Source organism: Staurois parvus, unplaced genomic scaffold, assembly GCF_062004578.1.
Source record: "Staurois parvus isolate SC_StPar_1 unplaced genomic scaffold, SC_StPar_1.0 ptg000991l, whole genome shotgun sequence".
Taxonomy (NCBI): Eukaryota; Metazoa; Chordata; class Amphibia; order Anura; family Ranidae; genus Staurois; species Staurois parvus.
Window position 1 is genome coordinate 326,337 of NW_028318787.1, and position 22,711 is coordinate 349,047.

The 22,711-nt window shown below is 44.9% G+C and overlaps 1 protein-coding gene across 1 annotated transcript in view; it reads right to left on the bottom strand.

The window, feature by feature from the left end:
- The window catches only part of LOC149441385 (uncharacterized), a 421,690-nt gene that overhangs the window by 256,117 nt on the left and 142,862 nt on the right, over positions 1–22,711 (bottom strand). The gene's annotated exons all lie outside the window — the stretch shown is intronic.

Sequence of the window (22,711 nt, forward strand, 5' to 3'; positions counted from 1 at the left end):
GGTTATCATGCGCATTATGTAGTTTAGAGGCATTTTTTTAAGCAAGGCATTTAGAGGCAGAAAAAACCCTGTTTTGCGTTTTTTTAGAGCATTTTTCTGGCAGGAAAAATGCTAAACGCTCCTAAATGCTGCTAAACGCTAGTACAAAACCGCTCAAAATTAGCATTTTTTTCTGCCAAGAGCACTGGAGTAAGCCAGTGTGTATAGAGCCAAACAGAGCTGTGGGAGAAAAGGAATGCTTGGGAAAGAGGGCAACTAAAGCCGGCCATACATTAGCCACTTCCCGTCTGGCCCATGTAAATAAACGGCCGGACGGGAGCAGTGCCGAAGCGGGTGGCCGTTTATAAACGGCCCCCGCATTCACTGCCTGTGCGCGCTCTCTGGGATCGCGCTGCACCACGATCCGGTGCCTGCTGTGTAATAACACCGATCGCTGTACGGGAGGTCCCAATATTTATGTGATCACTGACGGCCAATCAGTGATCACAGGAACAGTAGTAAACAAGATGTCACTTCCTGACATTGCTTACTACCTCTGAAATCTGTGAATGATCAGAGGTCACATGGTACAAGGATATTCACAACAGCCTTGTACCATGTGACAAGCTGTGACCAAACACAGCTCTCACAGTATTTCTCAATGGCTGCAAGAATGCAGCCAGAGAGAAGGAGAAATTATTGCTTTTACAGCCTTTATGGGTGTAAAAGCAATCAGTGTAAAAAAAAAAAAAAATCTTCATCACCCCCCAGAAGTAGTAAAGTGTCACTATGGTGACACTGCACTGCTAGGGTGACAGCAAGTTAAAAAAATAAAAAACAAATAACAGTATAAAAAATAAAATAAAAATGTAAAAAAAAACTAATTTGCTTTATTTTTTTTTTTTACTAAACCGATAGCTGAATACATATTGGCCAAGATTTATGAAGAAAGATAATTTATTTGCAACATTTTTATAAGAAAAACACTTTTTTATTCAAAATGTTTGGACTTTTTCATTTATATAGCAAAAAATAAAAATCCCAGTGGTGAATAAATACCACCAAAATAAAGTTTTATCTGTCTCAAAAAAATGCTAAAAAATTCATGTGGGTACAGTGTTGCATGGCCGCGCAATTGTCATTCAAAGTGTGATAGCGCTGAATCTGAAAATTGGCCTGGACAGGAAGGGGGTGAAAGCGTCCGGACTTGAATTGGTTAAAGTGTATGCCTTGACAATACTGTATGCCGGACTGCATCCCGAGATCTCAGCATTACTCCTTTTCAGTTAATGAGCATGCACAGTGTCTCAAAGAATGGACATTACTGAGGGGATTGTAGCTGTGAAAGGGTGGCTCCTGCATAATTAGTAGCAGTACCAACCAGAAAGTGGGCATAATCTGGGGCAGGACTAATGACAAAGAAGGCGTGATATGCGTTGGCCATGGGCAGGGCTGACAGTCACTTGTGAACGGAGATGAAGATGTCGGTAAGTATGATAGTACTTTGGCAAACCAAAAACCATTGAGTTTAGGGATTACTACTTTGTGGAAATCTATTTCTATTTTTCAGTTGGAAGGTTATAAACACTACACTTGCTCCCCCTGCTGGTGAATTAATGTACTGCATGGTATTCTTTACTGTCCATGATGAAAGTTTCTGAAAGCAGATTTTTAAAATTTTCTTCCACTTTACATTTGTGTCTTTCTTTGTCTCTCCTCCTTTCTCTATACTTTTATACATTGTCTGTTGGTACCCTATATTTTCCTCTCACCCACCCTTCTGTCCTGCCGCCTTCTTTCTTTCTTCATTCTTTCATTCCTATCTTCATCTCCCCCAATGTTCCTTCTTTTTTTTCACTTGGTATTTGATTCTTGCTTTCCTTATTAGCAGTGGTGTCTTTCTTTCTTTCCTACAAATGCTGCAATTTTTACTCCCCACAAATGCAAGTCTAACAACCCATATAGGTGCACTGAAGGTGTTTTCTACCCTGAGCCCGGTGTCAGCCCAGTCCACAGTTTTTTACTTTTCCATTGCCAACATGATGACCACTGGATGGGTCCAATCCACCGCAGTGTGCTAGAAATGTAGCTGATCACCACTAACTGCTCTGCAAAGGGCATATTTATGAATCAGTGGATGTGACATACACTAAACATTCAATATAAGTGAATCGGTCACTGTAATGTAACACACATTCCCCAGGAAGATACACCTGCAGTGTCTCATGGCTTTATAAATATGCCCCTTGATGTCAGTGTGAGTCTCTACCATCTTCTGCTTCTGGAATTCAAAATATCTGTAAATGAAAGTAAGCAGTGCAGTATTTATTAGGACCAAATTATATCTAGCATATCACATCTGACGCTTTGCTGTCACCTTCATTAGGCTTCTTGTTCATAAAATCATTTCTAAAGTAAAGAAAGTCACAGCTGGCCAGTAACAAGAAGAAGAGCTAAGTGACTCACACCGACAACTCACACTGACACAGACAGTTCAGGTTTAACATCTGCTGCTCCAGGGGAAACGATCAGAGGAAAGACAAAAGAGCTGCACACATCAACTACAGATGATCAACACATGGACTGGCTGAAGTCATACTAATCAAAGAGGTTTCTGATTGGAACCCATTGCACCTCTTTTTGGGAGCGCACTGCAACAAACTAATGTCCATTGGAAGGTGTGCTTGGGTACTAAATGTATTGTTGAAGCGGAGCTATACTCACCTTCTCTCCAGCACTGTGATGTCCTGGAGCTGGCCAGGCCAAGATGACATCACTCCCGCACGTGTGCGAGGTCATTCATCTCCGAAATTCTATACTAAGCTGTTTGTGCAGAGGGGCAGGTAACAGGTCTGGATCTAGCCTGTCTGATATGGGGGTGCAGTAAAAAACATCAGGGGGGCAGGGGATACAAGGTCAACAGGGCAGTGTATAGAAGTCAGTAGGGCAGTGTACAGGGGGGCCAGCAGGGCAGAGAGAGAGGGAAAGCAGTTCATAGGGCAGAATACAGAGGTCATTAGTTTGTAGGGCAGTTTACAGCGAGATATCAAGGAAGTTTACAGGGGAAAGAAGGGAAGTGTACAGGGGTCAGCAGGACAGAGGATGAGAGGTCAGCAGGAGAGTGTGCAAGAGTCAGTAGGGCAGTTTACAGGCGGTCAGTAGGGCACAAAATAGGGGTCAGCAGGGCAGAATACAGAGGCCATTAGTTTGTAGGGCAGTTTACAGCGAGTTATCAAGGACATTTACAAGGGAAACAAGGGAAGTGTACAGGGGTCAGTAGGACAGAGGATGAGAGGTCAGCAGGAGAGTGTACAAGAGTCAGTGGGGCAGTATACAAGGGTTCAGTAGGGCAAAAGATAGGGGTCAGCAGGGCAAAGGACAGGGGTCAACAGACGACATAACAGGGGTCAGTAGGGTGGAGAGCATTATCAGGGCAAAGACAGGGCAGAAAAAAGGGGTCAGCAGGGCAGAGAAAAGGGTCAGAAAGACAGAGGACAGTGGTCAGAAGGGCAGTCTGTGGGGGTCAGCAGGATGGAGGACAGGGGTCAGAAGGGCAGGGTACAGAAGGTCAGCAGGGTAGAGGACAGGGGTCAGAAGAGAAGAGGACAGGGTCAAAACTGCAACATAGCAGCCAGCTATACACTGCAGATTGAGGCTGTGTCTGAAAGGGAATCTGATCTCAACTATGTGCTGTGTGGGGAGGAGGACATCTATTGACTGCCCTGTGTGTGGTGTCAGGACAAGGTCATCTAGCTCCCAGGGTGAAGATGACAAACTAAGCCCCCTATGTTTGAGCATCCTGTCTCAGCATAAATCCCTCCCCCTGAAAAAAAAAAAAAAAAAAAAATGGCACTAATCAGCACGTTTCCCCCCCCCCCCCAAGCATAACTTCTGTCTGCAAGCCAAAATTCTCCCCAAAAAACAATGCAAAAAACTCCTCCTTCTCCAAGCATAAACCCCCATCCCGGCACAATCTTCGCCCCAATCCTAACTCCAATGCCCCCAATACCTTATCCTAGCACAAATCTACCTCAAAAAAATTACCCCTCCATGCACACATCCACTTTCCCCTCAAATTTCCCATCCAAGCACAAATCTCCCCAAAATCCTCCTTAGCAAAAATCCCCCCATCCCCCCTCCTAGCACAAATTCCCCTCCAGTACCCCCTCTTAACCCAAATTTCTTCACCACCTGCTAGCACAAATCCCTCCCACTAAGCCCCCCTCCTAGCACAAACCTCCCCAACCCACCTTTCTAGCACAAATTCCCCCAATTCCCCCATCTAGCACAAATTACCCTGCTAATCGCCCTTCCTAGCACAAATCCCCCCTTCTAGCACAAATCCCCCTGCTAACCCCCCCTTCTAGCACAAATCCCCTTGCTAATCCCCTCTTCTAGCACAAATCTCCCCCCCCCAAATCCCCACCCTCCATTCCCCTCCCTATGAAACATTCCCCTAAATTCTTACTTCCAGCACAACCACCTGCCAAGGTACCCTTCCCAGCACAGATCCTCTCCCTTTCCATATCCGTTGCTTCCTCTTAGCCCAAATCCCTTGCCCCCTCTTAGTTTAAATCACCCGACCCCTCTTAGCCAAAATCCTCTGCCCCCTCTTAGCCAAAATCCTCTGCCCCCTCTTAGCCAAAATCCTCTGCCCCCTCTCAGCCAAAATCCTCTGCCCCCTCTCAGCCAAAATCCTCTGCCCCCTCTCAGCCCAAATCCCCCGCCACCTCTTAGCACAAATAAGCACAAAAATTCCCCCCCAAGCCTCCTCCTAGCCCAAATCCCCTGCCACCTCTTAGCTCAAATCCTCTGCCCCCATCTCCTCCAAGGACCGCTCATCCCCCAGCAGCAGCAAATGTAGAAAGGGGGCGGGTAATGAAACTGAGTACAGCCCGATGGTCAGAGCGATCCTGTGTCATCCGCTATATGGAGCAGCTCCTCCTTGCTCTCTCTTCTTCATCACTTTCTTAATTGCTCCAGGCTCCCTTTCCTTTGTTCCGGCACTGAGTGTGGGGATGGGGGGCTCAGCAGTCTCGGGGGGGCACAACTGAAATCTGGGGGGGGAGACAGCCCACCCCAGCACCCCCCTATATCCAGCATGGAATGTAACCAACTTTAATGCAGAAGAGACATTGTGGGGGGTATTTACTAGAGAGTGCAAAATCTGGTGCAGCTCCGCATTGAAACCAGTCAGCTTCCAGGTTTTATTGCCAAAGCTTAACTGAACAAGCTGAAACTGATTGGCTACCATGCACAGCTGCACCAGATTCTGACTACACCAGTTTCAGTAAATCTACCCCTGTATGTCTCTTTTGCATTACAAATTCTGTCTATTCATGATTTGTTTTCATTAACCGCTTAAGGACCACCCTATATCAGATATACTGCTACAAGGTGGCACCTGTGCACAGAATCACACATATATATATATATATATATATATACACACACACATCATTTTGCAGTTCCAGGTAGGGGGAGCGCGCGCCCTACCCGCGCTGCCATTCACGGCCACGGATGTCAATCACCGAGTCCCGGCCTGTAATTACCCGATGGCGCCCAGTGATATGAGGGTAACCTGAGGGAGTAAAGTTTTTTTTTCTTATTGGAGTCAGCGCCTCATTTACTCGCTCAACAGACGCACTTCTGCTGAGCGTTTAGAGAGCTTGAAACTTACCTTTCCTGACAAGCACCCAATCGGTGCTCATTACACTGCAAGGTCTCTCCCCTCCCTGCTAGTCCTCGATGGTGGAAACAGACAAGGAGGTAAGGAGGAGATAAGCAGAGCAATGTTAAAGATATTAAAATTTAAGTCGCCATAAAGCCCCTTTCGTTTATAAAAGCCCCAGACATTACTAAAAGCACCTCAGATTTAAATACGGTTTTCGTTATTTTTTCAGGACAAGTAGATTGTCATCAGGGACAAGTAGATTGGGACCCTGATTTACTCCTTAGACAAGATATTTCTAAAACAAAATCCACACCACTGTATAGCCAGCTTAACCTCCTTTTGCCGCCACCTCCCAGCCCTTTATAAGAGCTTCAAAATGCTGGGAGGCAGACACTCTGATCACATGACCACTGTGATTGGCAGTCACGTGATCGGAAAGCTCCCTTTCGCAAGTAGGCATTGGGAGCTTTCCAGGATCTGCCAGTAATTGTTCTGGGAGCGCACAAAAATGGTGACATTTGGGACATTTGAGCCCACCCATCTAGAAGGCACATATATGCATGCTAAAACCTGTCACTGACAGTAATGGACGAGAAAACTTTATAACAGAACCCCAAATAGAAATATAAATTCAGCAAATGTTAGAATCCTTAACTGCTTTATAAAAAAAATCTAAGCATTTTGGCTAAATTTATACTTTCATGAATACTAAAAATAACCAGCAATAATAGCAGAGGAGTGAGTCTGAAAACTTCCCATTAAACCAGGGAATACCATCCGAATCAAAAAAGCATTTGCTCATAGCGCCATTTTAGTTTAGTAACTATTCACACTCCAGCTGGAATCTGATCGGTTGATATGGGCAACATCTCCACTTGTTTGATAGGTGTTTTTTTTTTTTTTTTTTAACGTACCGCCACTTCTAAAACTCAAACTGTTCTGACTGGGCAAAGCTTCAACACTTTCTGGTGGCACCAAATTTGCCCACCCCCTCCTGCCTCTTACACATGGGTACTGCACTATAGTGGTGCACCGAAATTAAAATTCTGGTGCCGAAACCGAAAATTCAAAATGCACTTGGCCGAAAACCAAAATGCGCAGTTTTTAAAAATGAATATATAATTTTATGAAAAAAATACACTTTGATTAAAAAAACACAATATATAACACAATTTTTTTGTAAAATATGAAAGGAGGATGTTACGGCGAGTAAATAGATGCCCAACATGCCACGTTTTAAAATTGTGCACACTCGTTGAATGGCATGAAACTACGGTACTTAAAAATCTCCATGGGTGATGCTTTAAAAATTTCTACAGGTCAGCAGTGTAAAGTTACAGAGGAGATCTAGTGTGAGAATTATTGCTCCTGCTCTGACGTTCATGGCGATTCCTCAAATGTGTGGTTTGAACACCATTTCCATATGTGGGCATGGCCTACGTATGTGTTTACCACTACGTGCGAGCACGGGGGAGACGGGCACTTTAAACTTCTTTTTTTAATTTAATGTTTTTTTTTTTCTTTATTTGCACTGTTCCTTTAAAAAAAAATGTAATTACTTTTACTCTTATCACAAGAAATACATGCATACCTTATGATAAAAATTTGTGACAGGTCCTCTTTATAGAGAGATATGGGGTCAAAAAGACCTCATATCTCTCCTCTGCAATGTAAAGTATTGGATAAAAAAAACGTTGATCTAGTGCTTTAAAAAAAAAAAAAAAAACGACCGAAACGGGAAATGACATCGCTCCGGTCCTCCAAAGGCATAGAGATGTGTGGCGGCTATCTTTCCTTCACACACCTCTATGCCAAGCGTCGGGATCGATGGTTTCTCAGGTAAGGCTGAACTACCGAGTGGCAGCCAATGGCGGCAGCGGATGACAGGTGGGCGGCGGCGATGGCAGGCGAGATTTTTTTGGCACCTGTATCTGTGCTTTTTTTTCATTTCGGCTGATGGCCAAAAGGGGTGTTTTCTGAAATTTCGATGCATCCCTACTGCTCTATCACCATAATGGGTTTCTTCACAGTACAGCATGAAAGGACATGGAAGACAACAGGGAGTGACTACAAGCACACAGGATCACTAGGCATGACAACAAAGCTGCTCTGTTGAATGGCAGTAGGTAAGCATTGCCACTCAAGAAGGAATACAATTGGCAAAACAGAACTTTAAAGTGGTTTTAAACCCAAAACCAAACGTAGTATATTGCAGCTTTCCAATCATTAGCTGTGGGGGCCGCATTCGTTTTTCTTTCACCCCCCCTTAGTTTTCACCTGGTGATCAATTCAGTAACACATCTCCTGCATTAAGAGCGAACCCACTCTGGATGGATGAGCACAGGGGGCAACTTTGGACAGCAGTGTTGTCAGTCTGGTGAGAGGGGAGTGTTAAATGTACTAGCAGATTTAAATACACTAAACAAACCAAGTCCAACCGCAGATTACACGTCAGTCTCACAAGCAGTTACAGCAAACTGTGTTTTTTTAGCTTTTGGGATAAATAAAAGCTGATCACTGTAATCTTCCCTGTCAGTGGCAAATAGTTAGTCTCAAACCTCTAACTGCTACATATGAAGGACAGCTGGTTCTGTTGAAAAATAGACTTAATGGCTCGATCACCAGATGAAAATAAAGGGAACAAAGCCTATAAAAAAAAACTAGTGCAGCCACCACCACAAATAAGCATTGGGAAGTAAATGGGCTGCCCTATGCGTGACATGTTTACATGTGAAAATCGCACAAAATCAAAAATGGGAATGAGTGTTTCTGCTACAGCTTCTGCTCAGGATGTGAATGGAATGTGCTTGGGAGGAGGAGTGATTTTAGGCAGCAAGAATGACTGGGAGGACAGGTAAGGGGAAAAAAAAATAAAAATCTTCTTACCAAAGTCACATAGGAGTTACTTCATATCGAATGCTGATGCCACTTCCGTGAATTTCTATATTAGTCTACAGGGCTGAAATAAAAGGGCACCGCTGAAAAATGTCATTTCCCTCATTCTGCAATTGTGTGCAACCCAAATCCATCAGAAGTCACACTAGTGTGAGGGCCGGTTCACACCACATGCCGTCCAGTACGTTTATTTGCTGCATCAATGGACGGTACAGTTTACACCATTGCAATACGTGCCAGTATAGTCCACAGAATGAAAATGCATCAAAATGAATCGGAATGCATCAAGAACACGCATGCAAAAAAAAGCATTCAGACTTTGTTTCTGTGGTGGGAACTGGCCCCTAAGGGGCCTAATTAGTGACATGTGCATTCCGGTGTGTTTTATGTGTTTTGCCGCGTTCCAGCACAGTTCCATGCAGAAAAAAGGCAGCATGTTCTACTTTTGACTGTTCTGGAACGTGCTTGCACTGGTGAGAACTATGCCACTGGAATCCATGTCAATTACTGTCTAAAAGTGTTTGATGCAGATAAAAATGCATTAGACTGCATGTGGTATGAACGGGCCCTAAGACCATTTTAAAGATCGCTCCCTCTTTGTACATGCAGTGCTGGATAGGAAGAGTGTTACTGAAGGATCACCAGATGAAAGGGGTGGACATGAAATCTAATCCATCCAGCAAATGTGAACATGAAATCTAATGCCCATCTGAGGACTGGAACGCTGCAATATATTACATTTGGTTGTTGGGATTAGCTGGAATCCAACAGTGGAGGTCAACGCAAAAATGAAGTAAGGCCTCAAGTGTGGCCCCGACCCTTCCAGAGGATCCCACAATAGCAGTGGATTTTAACACCTCAATGCACCAAAATTTTAGTTCAACTGCATTTTTTGCAACGTATTCCAATGCACACTAGAGGAGCTGTATACAACGGCCACCCGCACTGGTGCCAGTGGACGCAATAAGAACTGCGCACCTCTGGCACCAGCAGACACAATGAAAACTGCGCACCTCTGGCGCCAACGGACACAAACAATGCACACCTCTGGCGCCAGCAAATGCAATGAAAGCTGCACACCTCTGGCACCAGCAGAAGCAATGAAAGTTGCACACATCTTACGCCAGCAAACAAAATTAAAGCTGTGCACCTCTGGCGCCAGCAGAAAACAAAAGCTGTGCAGCATATGTGTCAGCAGACGCAACGAAAACTGCAGACCTTTGGCGCCAGCAGATGCAATGAAAGCTGTGAACATCTAGCGCCAGCGGATACAAAGCGCACCTCTGGCGCCAGCGGATGCAATGAAAGTTGCGCACCTCTGGCGCAAGCAGAAAACAAAAGCTGTGGAGCATAGATGTCAGCAGACGCAACGAAAACTGCACACCTCTGGCACCAGCAGACGCAATGAAAGCTGTGCAGATCTAGCGCCATCGGACACAAAGCGCACCTCTGGCGCCAGCGGATGCAATGAAAGTTGTGCACATCTGGGGCTAGCAGACAAAACCAGTGTAGCATAGGTGTCAGCAGGTGAAATGAAAACTGCGCACCTCTAGAGCCAGCGGACGCAATGGCAAGTGCGCACCTCTGGAGCCAGCGGACGCAATGGCAAGTGCGCACCTCTGGAGCCAGCGGACGCAATGGCAACTGCGCACCTCTGGAGCCAGCGGACGCAATGGCAACTGCGCACCTCTGGAGCCAGCGGACGCAATGGCAACTGCGCAACTCTGGCGCCAGCAGAGGCAATGGCAACTGCGCACCTCTGGCACTAGCAGACGCAATGGCAAGTGCGCACCTCTGGAGCCAGCAGACGCAATGGCAACTGCGCACCTCTGGAGCCAGCAGACGCAATGGCAACTGCGCACCTGTGGAGCCAGCAGACGCAATGGCAACTGCGCACCTCTGGAGCCAGCAGACGCAATGGCAACTGCGCACCTGTGGAGCCAGCAGACGCAATGGCAACTGCGCACCTGTGGAGCCAGCAGACGCAATGGCAAGTGCGCACCTCTGGCGCCAGCAGACGCAATGGCAAGTGCGCACCTCTGGCGCCAGCAGACGCAATGAAAACTGCGCACCTCTGGTGCCAGCAGACGCAATGAAAACTGCGCACCTCTGGCTCCAGCAGATGCAATGAAAACTGCGCACCTCCGGCGCCAGCAGACGCCATGATAGCATAGGTGTCAGTGGACAGCCACTTCTGGCGATTTGGGGTCGCGGCTGGAATTACTGCAATTCCAAATCACACTGTAATCCTGGCAAATAGGTGCGATTTTTGCTCTGCTCACCGCTTCGCACAAAGCTCGTCACCCAATAGAAGCTTCTGCTCCTTTATAGGCGACAAGCGGATTGACGTGCGTTTCTCTTGCGCTGCAAAGCTGCACATTTGAAATGACATTAAAAATGAATGGCATACAAACGCATGTGGTGCGTTTTGCCAGGATTGCAGTGCGAGTTAGTGCAGTGATAGAACTGCGGCCATCCCTCCAGCGATACCAAATCGCCAGATGTGAATGGGGCCTACAGGAGAGATCATCAGCGCACTCCCAGCCGCAAATCCCACCACACAGGAAAGGAAAGCAATGAGCTCTGCCCTGTGCAGGCCCGGGATGGCAGACATGGATGGGGGAGTGATGGGGGGCTCCCACTATGACTGCCCCCAGACCTTTCCTGGTCATGACCACCTCTATAGCCGGCCACACACTCCATCCCCCTCCTCCTCCATCCAGCACATCGCGGCCTACACCACCCTGGGCATTCTCCTCACCCCCTCCGGCCTTCTATGTATTGCAACCTCAGCCCCTCCTCCACAGCACACCGCGGCCTACACCATCCGCCTGCCCGACCTCCATTACACCTCACCGCGGCCTTCTCCTCACCACCCCCGGCTCTCTGTCCCCCTCACCTGTAATCTACCCGGATTCTTCCTGTCGGCTCACTGCACTCTGAGAAAGCAAGATGGCCACCAGAGGAAAGAAAACGGAGCCGATTAGGAAGGGAGACATCAGTGGCGATGTGCGGGATTACCGCTGTGGAGGAGTGAAACTTATTGCAATTTTGCTGTCATCTAGTGGCGGAATTCAGGAATCACCATTAAAATTAACACATAACATAGAAAATGATATCAAATTTATTTAGGCCTGGGTTTCCATGACAATTCATAGTAGGCCTCAAAAGTGACAGGGGCGGGACTGGCTGTGATTGGCTGTGGCTGGCTGTGACTGGCTGTGATTGGCCGTGGCTGTGGCTCAAGTCACTCTTACGCTGGGAGTCGAGCGAGTAGGATCGTTGGAATTTCTCCTGCGATCTACTGCTTTTCAAAGCGATTACCTGAGCTTTTTCTGCTTAATATCCAGAAATACTGCTCTTGTCATTATAATAATATTGTTTAAATATTATTATTATTAATATTTTATTTTACAGCTATTTCCAGGTGATTTGCCATCCATCACCATTAGGATGCCGAGACGTGCACGTCACAGATGCCGGGGAAGGCTCTCACGTCAGGAAGTCCAGGAGTCTCCAGTAGCCCATCGGACAAGATCCAGACTGCTGCTTCGGCAGAGACAGGAGGACGCCATCAACAGGGCTGCTCATCACCATCCAGCACCACCACCACCAGCCATGGAGCAGCGTGGCGAGGAGGGGGCAATCTGTCCCATTTGTTTTGCAGGGTACGAAGACAGTCAGCACTCTACAATCTTGACCTGCAATCACAAATTTCACACCTACTGCATTCTACAATGGCTTCAGGAGAGTGCCACCTGTCCCATGTGCCGAGCTGCTATTCCACACCAGCGCCGGATAATCACATTGGAGGGCATAAACAACCTGAGCCTTGAAGACATGATCAACAGCAGGTTTTTCATTGACAGTGTAAATGGTGTTATGTGTTTGGTGCAAATCCGTATCTAACATGTATTTTCTTTTCATACAGGATGATTGCAGTGGTGTGTAGTAGTTATAGTAGTTGATGATTTAAAAAAAAAAAAAGTATAAAAATATAAATGTGTAGTATAACAGATGTTTTCTTTTCATACAGGATGCCTGCAGTGGTGTGTAGTAGTTATAGTAGTTGATGAAATGAAAAAAAAAGTATAAAAATATAAATGTGTAGTATAACAGATGTTTTCTTTTCATACAGGATGCTTACAGTGGTGTGTAGCAGTTATAGTAGTCAGTGATGTATTTCTGATTTGTGCTGCCCTAGGCAACACAAAAATTGCCCCCCCCCCGCCCCGTGCAGCCCCACTGTCTCTAGTGCACCAATGTTTGCTAAGCAGAACTTAGTGGTCGGCCACATCTTTCTGTGAAGGTGTCAGTTAGTGGTATGAGGGGCGAGAAGGTGTCATTAGTGATATGAGCGGCGAGAAGGTGTCAGTGGTATGAGCAGCGAGAAGGTGTCAGTTAGTGGTATGAGTCAGCCACCTGGCAGTCTCTGCTCAGTCCTGGTCAGTGTCTGGTCAGTCACCTGGCAGTCTCTGGTCAGTCACCGGTCAGTCTCCTGGCAGTCTCGTTCAGTCACCTGGCAGTCTCTGGTCAGTCACCTGGCAGTCTCTGGTCAGTCACCTGGCAGTCTCTGGTCAGCCTCGGTCAGTCACCTGGTACAGTCGGTCAGTCACCTGGCAGTCTCGATCAGTCACCTGGCAGTCACTGGTCAGTCACCTGGCAGTCTCTGGTCAGTCTCTAGTCAGTCTCGGTCAGTCACCTGGCAGTCACTGGTCAGTCTGTCTGTCAGCTCTCTCCCCCCCCCAGTAGACATGAAGATCACTCACCAGGCGGGGCGGAGACCGAGGGGCGGGGGCATGTATTGCCCATGCAGCTGCATTTCCCTTCCCTCTTCCCTTCCTATTCGGCCATACAGACACCCATACCAAAGGTTCACAACATGAACATAATCACTACTAATTAATAAATCAATAATATATACCAGGATACTATAGATAAAATAAATATTAAAATCCAATAAAATGTGCAGATGAACTATAATCCTTATCAAAAATCACTTAAAAACAATTCAAGTCAAAATCCACGTTTAGACCCCTCGGGGTCTGAGTACGCATCTCATAAATAAACCTGGACTCAGCCTGACTAAGGGAACGCACTTTATGGGCGTTACCCTGATGAAGTCACGTGCTGAGCGTGACGCAATGCGTCGGTACGTTGGGAGGAGCTAACGCGGTGACGTCATTTCCGGCGTGGGGGCCATATTGGAACACCCTGTTGTATTACCCATGCAGTACACCCATAGCATGTGGTAAGAAAGCTGGATTGAATCATCACGAATGTGAGTGGAACTCTATTATCTATCTGTTTATTGTTTAATAAAACTGGTTGCACTATGGAGGGTCTCTGTTTGTGTTTCATTATGACCCTGGGAGGAGCTGGCTGCTAGTCTGGTGGATGCTGGAGGGGGAAGGCGAGATCCAGAGAGGAATCCATTCTGATAGGATCGCTTGATCCTAAAGCGTGCTGGCCCTGTGGGGTCTAGGTAAGGAGGTGAGGGGGCATTCTGGCCGTTAAGGATTGGCACGTGTGAATCACGCACACTGCACATTATTCTTTGCATGAAGAGTGGAGTGTGAAGATTACCACTAAGCATTGCATTACTTTTATCAATTGTTTGGACATTTTTTTTTAAATTGATTATTGGTTTACTTGTTTTGAGCACTATACGTTTTTTTGCCACTATATTGTTTTATGATTATATTTATCACGTTTTGCACCAGATATTCCCTATAAGGGATTACACGCATGATATTAATATATTATTATTGATTATTTTGGATATATACTCCCAGGGGTGTATATCGAGTTTATTTATTGTATCACCTATTTATTGGATATTTATATATATATTATTGATTAGCGCTGCACTGTTTATTGATTGATCATTCACTTATTTTGGGTATAAGTTTAGTGCCAGCAGTTTTTTTTTTAAGGTTAGGATTCCATGTAAGCGCAGGAGGTCTTTTAAAATATTTTGTGTATGGTGTAGGCAACCCACATATTTGATTTTCTTATAATAATTTTTCACATCACACACACACCGGGTGGGTTCTTTTATTTTCATTCTTTAGCCCTGCTTTTTTTTTTTAAACCGTAATAAATATGGCTGGCAAATTTTGCACTGAAGTCACTAAGGGGTGTTTCTCCATGAAAGTCTATGTGACATGCCTTTGCTTGTATCTGCACCATTTTTCCCATTGGCAGAATGCAGAGAACACTGTTTTCGTCTGCCGATATATCTGTGCTTCCCTAAACAGAGCCAATTTTCGCACAAAAAGCTTGTGACCTAGAGCAGCAGTTCTCCCCAGAGGAATTGTACACGGCATTATAATTAATATGTATGAAATGTGTATGTGTAAATGTATAGTATAACATATCTTTTCTCTTTATACAAGATGGTTGTAGTAGTTTTGAATTAGTTGTAGCTCTTGATGTTTTGAAAACGTTTTAACCACTTGCCGCCCTGCCACTGTATATATACGTGTGCAGGGCGGCACTGGGGCGTAAACCACGATTTAAAACGGGCTTCACGCTCCCGACGTTTTCGTGGGCAGGGGGCGCGCGCACGCGCTCCCGCCGACCCGTGGGTGACACCATTCGATCCCGGAGGGATCAATCATTAGATTTCAGCCAGTGATGTCTGGCTGAAATCACATGATCGGTCCCTGTCCTATCCTGTCCTGTGTTGACATTTACACAGGACAGGATATGATGTCATCCTTCTCCTCCTGGACACATTCCGTTCCAGACAGAGAAGACGACATACTAACAGTGAGTAAAACAGCACATACCCACAGTTAGAACACACCTAGGACACATTTAACCCCCCTGATCGCCCCCCCCCCCCCCCCAGTTAACCCCTTCACTGCCCTGTCACCAGTGTCACTGATCAGTGAACCAATTTTTACTGATCACTGTATCAGTGTCGCTGGCGACTTCCGATAGTGTTAGCGCCCCTCCCAGATAGCACCAGATTGCCCGCTAATACACCAGTAATCCCGTCTAACCCCTTGATCGCCCCCCCGAGTTGACCCCTTCACTGCCCTGTCACCAGTGTCATTGATCAGTGAACAGATTTTTACTGATCACTGTATCAGTGTCGCTGGCGACTTCCAATAGTGTTAGCGCCCCTCCCAGATAGCGCCAGTTTGCCCGCCAGTACACCAGTAATCCCATTTAACCCCTTGATCGCCCCCCCCCCCCCGTTAACCCCTTCACTGCCCTGTCACCAGTGTCATTGATTACAGTGAACAGATTTTTACTGATCACTGTATTAGTGTCACTGGTGACTTCCGATAGTGTTAGCGCCCCTCCCAGATAGCGCCAGTTTGCCGCTAGTACACAAGTAATCACATTTGACCCCTCGACTGCCAGGAACACGCTTCCTTGCAGGCTAAACCTCCATTGCTAGTATAGTGTCTGATTGGATCAATATCTTTGATCAGATCAGCGCTATACCAGCGTTCACATTACTATAGTATCCCCAAAAACGCAGCGTTAGCGGGATAAGCCCCGACACCTGCCAGCACCTGAATTTAGCCCCTACGCCCCCCCCCCCCCTTCTCCCCCAGCATGTGCAGTGTCAGTAGATAACTGTCACTTGATACATATTACACACAAAACCGCAGTGTTCACAGAATCAGGCCTGATCTCTGTTAGCACTTGTCGGTAAATTGTTTGTAGCGGTTTAAGCAGTCCCTGACAGCCAGGCGCTGTTTTTCCCGTGAGTCGCACTAGGTACCTGTAAATTTAGTGGCCAAAATGTCCAAGCAAAGGTACTCTAGTGAAGAGGCCTATAGGATTCTGAGCATGTCAAGTGAGAGCGAAGGGGAAGACTCACTGGCAGAATCAGGCTCAGAATACGAACCTATAGACAGCAGCGGCACCCTGACAGATAGCTCAGACGACGAGGAAGTGGTCCCTGCTAAGGTCAGGCGTACCCGATCCCATTCACAGGTTGCTGAGGTGGTACAAATGCATGATGACTCTCATATGCAGCAGAGTGCCAGTACTAGTGCCGCACTACCTTTTGGTGAACTGGCGAGCACCAGCGGCCTAATACATCCTGGTCGTATACATACCAGCACTGCAGTATCACTTGGTGATGTGGCGAGTCCCATAAGTGCAGTACAAGCTGGTGCGGTGGCAAGCACAAGTAGTGTCCCGCGGACACCAAGAATTCGCAGACAGGCCCGTAGAGCCCCTAGTGTCCTTCCGGATATGCTTGCAAATCCCGATTGGCAGCCCACAAATTCTGCAGCAGACTTACTTCCCCCATTCACTGCCTAACCCGGAATTCAGGTGGAAACAGCAAATTTAAATACTCCCCTTGATTTTTTTGAGCTGAAGATCTTTATGCATTGATTGTGGATCAAAGCAATTTATATGCAAGACAATATATCGCCGCCAACCCAAATTCATACCTTGCCAGACCATTCGCATGGAAACCCATTACGGTTTCCGAATTTAAAGTTTTTTGGGCCTAACCCTCAACATGGGCATTAATATTAAAAATCAATTGCGGTTGTATTGGTCCACAGACCCGCTTGTTCACATGTCCGTGTTCTCTGCTGCCATGGCCAGGCATAGATATGAGACGATAATGCGTTTTATGCACTTCTACGACAACACACTCAGTCGTCCTCGGGGTGACCCTGAATTTGACCGGCTCCACAAAATTCGGCCCCTCATAACCACTTTAACCAAAAATTTGCAGATGTGTATACTCCCCATAAAAACATCTGCATCGATGAGTCCCTCATTCAATATTCTGGCCGCCTTCTAATCATACAATATCTCCCCAGCAAGCGTGCCAGATATGGGATCAAGATGTATAAGACCTGTGAGAGGGCAACAGGCTATACATGTAAGTTTCAGATTTATGAGGGAAAAGATAGTCATTTGGAGCCCCCCGGATGCCCAGACTACATGGGGAGCAGTGGCAAGATAGTTTGGGACTTGGCGTCATCCTTTTTCCATATGGGGTACCACTTATACGTGGACAATTTTTATTCAAGTGTGCTACTGTTTAGACATTTGTTCAATCTGGGAATTTGCGCATGTGGCACTGTGCGATCTAATCGCCGGGGCTTCCCCCAACGGCTTGTAAATACCCGTCTTAAAAAGGGGGAAAAAGCCTGCTTGAGAAATGAAGAATTGCTCGCAGTGAAGTGGAAGGACAAACGGGATGATTACCTCCTGTCTTCCATTCACGCAGATACGACCGTCCAAAGTACCACGGCAGCTGATGTTGTTGAGAAGCCCCTCTGTGTCCACGATTATAACCTTAACATGGGAGGGGTGGACTTCAACGACTAGATGATGAAGCCGTACTTAGTTTCCCGAAAAGCCAGACGCTGGTACATAAAAGTGTCTGTTTATTTATTTCAATTGGCTGTATATAACGCTTTTGTTCTCTATAAAGCAACTGGACATAGTGGATCATACCTAAATTTCCAGTTAGAGATCAACAGGGCCCTTTTGTATCCAGAAGGTGCTGCGCCCCAAACCCCCATCCCAGATGCAGTTAGCCGTCTGCATGAGAGACATTTTCCCGATACCATTCCTGGTACCCCAACCCAAAGAAGACCCCAAAAAAGATGTTGTGTCTGCAGCAAACGTGGAATTAGGCGTGACAGCCGCTATTGTTGTCCCTCCTGTCCTGGCCAACCTGGCCTCTGCGTCAAGCCCTGCTTCCGCCTCTACCATACACTAGTTGTCTATTAGTATAGGGTACAGCACGGCACAGATCAGGGCACATTTACACAGGGTCTCGAAAGATGTTAGGTAGTCAGGAAACTGGCTATCGCATTTGGCGAGAGCCTACCAGCTGTTTTAAAAATGTTTAAAGTTTGAAAAAAAAAAGTTTAAAAAAAAAAAAAATTAACAATACGAATCCCCCCCCAAAAAATACAAAAATTTAAAAACCAAAAATAGTTATAGTTTTTTGTTGTTGTTGTCATTTTTGTGATTGTTCTACTTTTACTGTTTTATTGTTACTGTTTTATTGTTAACCATTTCTGTTTGCAGGAATGCTTTCAGCTGCAGCACTGACCTGTTTATTCTGACAGCAACAGGGTCTTGCTTTCAGAATAGACATAAGTAGGTGTGTGCAGTGCTGACGGATGAGATTTTTCATCCGCAGTTAAAAAAAAAGAGACTATATGCCAAAGCATGGGGGCCTGGGGTGGCCAGTGGGTGGATGGCCCCTATGCTTCGGCATATATATTTTATATTTGTTGGCACATTTCATGTGTGCCCACCATTAGAAGTGGGTGGATGCAGGGAGGTTTCTAATGGTGGGCATACCACCACACACTTTTCCTTGCAGAGATCTTTCAATTATAAAGTTGTTTTATTGAGTTTATGTTTTATTGTTAACCATTGTTGATTTCTTTGCAGGAATGTCAAACTGCAGCACTGACCTGTTTATTCTGACAGCAACAGGGTCTTGCTTTCAGAATAGACATAAGTAGGTGTGTGCAGTGCTGACGGATGAAAATGTTCAGCCGCAGTTAAAAAAAAAGAGAATATATGCCAAAGCATGGGGGCCTGGGGTGGCCAGTGGGTGGATGGCCCCTATGCTTCGGCATATATATTTTATATTTGTTGGCACATTTCATGTGTGCCCACCATTAGAAGTGGGTGGATGTAGGGAGGTTTCTAATGGTGGGCATACCACACACTTTTTCTGGCAGAGATTTCTTCTCTTTTTTTTCATTCAGCCCACAGGCTGCATAAAGAAAAAAAGAACATAGCATATACACCCAACAAGGACCAGCGACGTACTGGTACATCACTGGACTTTGAATGGTTATACCAGGGTGATGCCTGCAGCTGCAGGCATCATCCTGGTATAATTTTTTTCAGCCGGCAATGGGCTTTCATGTAAAACCATTCCTAGTGGTTAATTAGCTGCAGGATTGCCTTTACAAGCAGCGGGAGAAAATGCCCCCCTCCCCCTCCCTGAGATAGCATTAAAAGTGATTTAAAAAAAATTAAATTTAAAGGGACAGTGTAAAGATAATTAAATGAATCAGAAAAAAAGAAAAAAAAAAAAAGGACCCTCGCCCATCCGCACACACCTGCGGTCGTGAGCGTTGACCCTGTGCCAGTATGGAAACAGCGATTGCACCATGCATGTGAGGTATCGCCATGAACGTCAGATCAAGGGCAGTAATTATAGCTCTAGACCTCCTCTGTAAATCTAAAATGGTAGCTTGTAAAGGCTTTTAAAGTGTTGCCTATAGATATTAAAAATGTATGCAGTTTGTTGCCATTGCACAGGGCATGCGTAATTTTAAAGCATGTCATGTTTGGTATCTATTTACTCAGCATAGCATCATCTTTTTATATCATACCAAATTGGCCAATATATTGTGTTTTTGTGCATTAAAATTAAAAAAAAAATGTATATTTTTCAAAAAAATCGCTGTGTAAGTAATATGTCAGATAGAAAATTGCACCACCCACCATTTTATTTACTAGGGTGTCTGCTCTAAAAAAATATATAATGTTTGGGGGTTCACTTTAATTTCCTAGCAAAAATACAGATTTTTTTAATGTGAACAAAAAGTGTCAGAAAAGGCTTGGTCTTCAGGTGGTTAGAAGAGTGAGTGATGTGTGGCATAAACTTCTAATGCTGGGCATAAAATGCCCCAATCCCTCAAAATGACTCCTTTTTGGAAAGTAGACACCCCAAACTATTTGCTGAGAGGCATGTTGAATCAATAGAAGAATTTATTTTTTTACCACAAGTTTTTGGAAAATGACAAAAAAAAAATTACACAAAATTGTCATTGAAATAATTTATTGCTCTCACAAGCCATATGTATATGTGGAATTACTCCCCAAAATACATTCTGCTACTTCTCCCGAGTATGGGGGTACCACATATGAGAGACTTTTTGGCAGTCTAGCCAAGTACAGGACCCCAAAATCCAATAAGCACCTTCAGGCTTTTAAATGGCTTTATTTCCTCATTACACTTCCTGACTACCTATCACAGTTTCGGAGGCCCTGGAATGCCAGAATAGCACCAAACCCCCCCCAAATGACCCCTTTTTGGAAAGTAGACACCCAAAGGAATTTGATAAGAAGCATGGTAAGTATTTTGAAGATCTCATTTGTTGCCACAAGTTTTTGGAAAATGAAGAAAGAAAATAAAAACATATTTTTTCTCTTCTTTTTTATATTTCAAAACCTTGTGAGAAAAAATGAGATCTGCAAAATACTTACCATGCCGCTTTTTAAATTCCTTTTAGTGTCTACTTTCCAAAAAGGGGTCATTTGGGGGGGGGGGGGGGGGGGGTTTGGTGCTATCCTGGTATTTCAGGGCCTCCGAAACTGTGATAGGTAGTGGGGAAGTGAAATGAAGAAGTTACGCACCTTCAGGCTTTCAAAGTGGTCATTGGATTTCAGGCTCCTGTATGTGGCTAGGCTCCCAAAACGTGTCACACGTGTGGTATCCTCATACTCGGTAGAAGTAGCAGAATGTATTTTGGGGTGTAATTCCACATGTACCCTTGGCTTGTGCAAGAAATAAATCATTTAAATGACAATTTTGTGTAAAAAAAAAACAAAAAAAAACAAATGTTTTTGTCATTTTCCAGAAACTTGTGGAAAAAAAATAAATCTTCCATGGACACAATGGGGTTTATTTACTAAAGCTGGAGAGTCCAAAATCAGACTCCCTTCTGCATAGAAACCAATCAGCTTCCAGGTTTCATTGCCAAAGCTTCATTGAACAAGCTGAGGTTAGAAGCTGATTGGTTTCTATGCAGAAGGGAGTCTGATTTTGGACTCTCCAGCTTTAGTAAATAAACCCCAATATGTCTCTCAGCAGATAGCTTAGGGTGTCTGCTTTCCAAAAAGGGGTCATTTGGGGGTGTTTGTTCTATCCTAGTATTTTAGCACCTCAAGAGATGTGATGGGCGGTCAGAAAGTAAAAGCTGTGTAAATTTCAAATTATCTATACCATAGTTTGTAGACGCTATAACTTTCACACAAAGCAATCAATATACATTTATTGGAATTTTTTTTTACCAAAAACATGTAGCAGAATACATTTTGGCTTAAATTTATGACTAACTTTGAGTTTACGATATATTTTTTATAGCTGAAAGTAGAAAATATTGTTTTTTTTCAAAATTTTCATGGTTTTTTTGTTTATAGCGCAAAAAATAAAAAGCACACAGGTGATCAAATACTACCAAAAGAAAGCTCTACTTGTGTGAAAAAAAGGACGTAAATTTCATTTGGGTACAGTATTGCATGACCGCGCAATTATCATTTGAATTAGTGCAACGCCAAACAGCAAAAAAGGGCCTGGTCATTAAGGGGGGTAAATCCTCAGGAGCACAAGAGGTTAAAAAAATACATAAATGTAAAGATGTAAAGGTATAAATGTATAAAATGTAAAAGCATAACTGTATGAGGTGTAAATGTATAAATGTAAATATCAGATATCGCTCCATTAGTTTCTTCCCCAGCCAGGGACACCTGAACCTGGAAATTATATTTTGATGACAGCGGGACCCCAGTAGAGAAAGTTCAGAGCTACTCTGTACAAAACCATAGGGAAGGTAAGTATAACATGTTTGTTATTTTAATTAAAAAAAAACTTTCCAACTGTTTAACAGGAAAGGCAGATAACCAAACAGACGTTTGCTAATCTCCCTCCCATCTACCCGATGGCACACGCCATGCTGGTCCTTGTCCTGGGTTTGCTGATAGCGGCGGAGCCTGAAATTCTGGTGGAGGAAGAGCAAAGATCACTGGCGAGTGACCCCAAAAGAGGATGTTTAGGGCGGCTTTGTGCCATACCATTGCACAGAGAGGGTAAGTCTAAAAGACCCCTGATGTCTCACCTGCTATCCAATAACAAAAACAGTTGTTTCATTATTGAGTTACTGTTATATTGTTATTGTTTTACTGTTAACCACTGCTGTTTTCTTTGCAGGCATTCAGCTGCAGCACCAATCTGTTTATTCTGACAGCAACAGGGTCTTGGTCTCAGAATATACATAAGTAAGTGTGTGCAGTGCTGTTGGATGAGATTTTTCATCCACAGTTAAAAATGCCCAAGCATGGGGGCCTGGGGTGACCAGTGGGTGGATGGCCTCTATACTTTGGCATATATTTTTAATCTTTTTTTGGCAG